Source organism: Otolemur garnettii, unplaced genomic scaffold (genome assembly GCF_000181295.1).
Source record: "Otolemur garnettii isolate 467f Iridium unplaced genomic scaffold, OtoGar3 scaffold00077, whole genome shotgun sequence".
In the NCBI taxonomy this organism is placed as follows: Eukaryota; Metazoa; Chordata; class Mammalia; order Primates; family Galagidae; genus Otolemur; species Otolemur garnettii.
This window is the reverse complement of record NW_003852472.1, coordinates 8,321,129-8,324,528: the sequence shown is the minus strand read 5'-3', so window position 1 is coordinate 8,324,528 and position 3,400 is coordinate 8,321,129.

Sequence of the window (3,400 nt, the reverse complement as noted above, 5' to 3'; positions counted from 1 at the left end):
CAGCCGTCATTGTTGTTTGGCGGGCCCAGGCTGGATTCAGACCCGCCACCTTAGGTGTATGTGGCTGGCACCTTAGCCACTTGAGCCACAGGCACGGAGCCAGGACACTTACTACTATCTGCAAACCTTGGAATTGGACTTCATTCCTACTGTAGAAAGCAGGAATGAGAACGTGTAACTGCTGGCAATGAACTTGTAAAATAATGAACACATATGAGAGAAAGGAGTCTGTCATTTGGTAATATTTTGGTCCTTTGAAAAGGGAAATATTTTGCTATAAACACCTTGAAAAATGTAAGATGCTTAGCCTGGTGTAGTGACTCACACCTGTAATCCTAGCACTTTGGGAGGCCAAGGTGGGTGGATTGTCTGAGCTCAGGAGTTTGAGACCAGCCTGAGCAAGAGTGAGACCCCCCATCTCTAAAAAAATACCTGGGTGTTATGGCAGGTGCTTTGGCGGATGCTTGTAGTTCCAGCTACTTGGGAGGCAAGAGGATCCCTTGAGACCAAGGGTTTGAGGTTGCTGTGAGCTATGGCTCCATGACACTACCAAGGGTGACAAAGTGAGACTCTGTCTAAAATGATAATAATAATAATGATAATAAAAACATAGAAGAATTAGCTGGGCATTGTGGTAACACCTGTAGTCAGTCCCAGTTACAGGATGATCACCTGAGCTCAGGCATTTGAGGTTGCTGTGAGCTAGGCTGAGGCCACAGCACTCTAGCCTGGGGGACAGAATAAGACAAAATAGCCCCTTGGGAGTATTGTTGGGAGTACTGTGGTGTGAGGTAAACAAAAACGATGAATTAGGGTGGCGCCTGTGGCTCAGTGAGTAGGGCGCTGGCCTCATATACCAAGGGTAGCAGGTTCAAACCCGGCCCCGGCCAAACTGCAACAAAAAAATAACCCAGCACCTGTAGTCCCAGCTACTCAGGAGGCTGAGGCAAAAGAATTGCCTAAGCCCAGGAGTTAGAGGTTGCTGTGAGCTGTGACGCCATGGCACTCTACTAAGGGTGACAAAGTGAGACTCTATCTCTAAAAAAAAATGGTGAATTAGTTACCAGCTTTAGGGAGAGGTTCATGAAGCACACGTGGGATGCTAGTCAGACAGGTGGACGATGGGTGAGCGGCTGGACAGTCTGCGCTGTGCAGATGCATTGGAAATCATGATCTCTTTATGAGGAGGAAAGTGGACTCTACTGAGATGCAACAGATGAAAACACAGCCAAAGAAATGAAAGCTCGGGTGACGCCTGTGGCTCAAAGCAGTAGGGTGCTGGCCCCATATGCCGGAGGTGGTGGGTTCAAACCCAGCCACAGCCAAAAACTGCCAAAAAAAAAAAAAAAAAAAAAAAGAGAGAGAGAGAAATGAAAGCTCAGAAAAATGTGAGTTAGGCCAGGTATGGTGGCTTATCCTGTAATCCCGGCACTTTAGGAGGTTAAGGTGGGAGGATTGCTTGAGCCCAAGAGTTTGAGGCTAGTCTACGCATCTCTACCCAAAATAGAAAAATTAACTGGGTGTGGTGCATACTTGTAGTCTCAGCTGTATGAGAGGCTGAAGCAGGAGAATTGCTTGAGCCTAAGAGTTTGAGGTTACAGTGAGCTATAATGGTGCTATAAAAAAAAAAAGTTAGCAGCACCTGTAGCTCAGTGGTTAGGGTGCCGGCCATATATACCGAGGCTGGCGGGTTTGAACCCGGCCCAGGCCAGCTAAAACAACAATGACAACTGCAACCAAAAAATAGCTGGATGTAGTGGCAGGTGCCTGCAATCCCAGCTACTTGGGAGGCTGAGGCATGCAAATTGCTTAAGCCCAAGAGTTTGAAGTTGCTGTGAGGTGTGACACTACAACACTCTGCCCTGGGTGATAGCTGGAGCTGTCTTTAAAAAAAAAAAAGTTGGCTGAGTGTGGTAGCTCATGCTTATAATCCTATCACTCCGGGTAGCTGAAGCAGGAGGGTCCTTTGAGCTCAGGAGTTTGAGACCAGCCTGAGCAAGAGCCCCATCTCTATCAAAAAGAAAAACTAGCCGGGTGTTTTGGTGGGCACCTGCAATCCGAGCTACTCAGGAGGCTGAGGTAGAAGGATCACTTGAGCCCAGGAATTTGAGGTTGCTGTGAGCGAGCTATGATAATACCACTGCACATTACTTGGGGTGACTCTGCATCAGAAAAAAAAGAAAGAAGAAGAAGAAGAGGAAAGTGAGTTAATTCTCTTTAGAAATTCTATGTTTTGCACTAGCTTTTGATTTTATACCCTTTGCTATTCCCAAAAGAGAGGTACCAACTTTAAAAATGGAAATATTTTCTGAAATGCTAATATTTTCCTGTTCAGAAACCTAATCTAGCATAGCAATTTACCTTGAAGATGCTACAATTGCCTGGCAAACATTTTTGGCCAACAGTAACATACTAGTAGCACGTGGAAATAGAATAATCGCATGTATAAGCACTTTGTTTTAAAAAGGGAAATATGAGATTAGAGATAGGAGCTTCCCTTTAAGAAGGGAATCATCTTTTTATTTTATTTTATTTTAAAACAGAGTCTCACTTTGTCACCCTCAGTAGAGTGCTGTGGCGTGATAGCTCACAGAGACCTCAATTTTTTGGGCTTATTCGGTTCTCATGCCTCAGCCTCCCAAGTAGCTGGGACTACAGGTGCCCACTACAATGTCTGGCTATTTTTAGAGACAAAGTCTCAGTCTGGATCAGACTGGTGTCCAACCCATGAGCTCAGGCAATCCACCCGCCTCAGCCTCTCAGAGTGCTAGGATTACAGGTGTGAGCCGCCACACCCGGAGTGAACTACAATAGTTTTGATAGCTGAGTTGCCCTAGCAGAGTGCGGAGAGGTCCATGTTGCCATATTTCTAAACTTTTTATGAAAATTTTTTATGCAATTTCTTACATAAATATAAACTTTGGGACTGTTGTTGAGAATAAAGATTTTTGAGTTTAGGGATGATTTTTTAAAGGACTAATTGGTTTCCCCAGGGTGCTTGAGAGAATGATGAACTATTGTAAATAAGTCAATCTCTTGCCCTTTTGATACCAGAACCCACTGAGAAGAGTTACCTCTGTGAGAAGCAGCTTTGTGGTGAAATAGGGGTTAACATTTGCAAGCAGTTTGCCTTCACCGTCTGTGGCCACTTAGCACCAGAGGCTCACTCAGCTTTCCTGACTGAGTTGACAATGGCCCCTTTGTCCTGCATTTCCCACCACCTTGGAGGATAGTTCTTTTAGTTAGAGGGGCCCAAAGTGAGTTTCATGAATATTTCGAGTTATTCCCTTCATATCCAGAGAGGATCTATCTAGCTGTTTCTGTAGATTTCCTAACAATTTTATTTACATAGCAGTAATGTCCTTTAATTTTTACTTCAAAATCCCAACTGCAGTAGTGA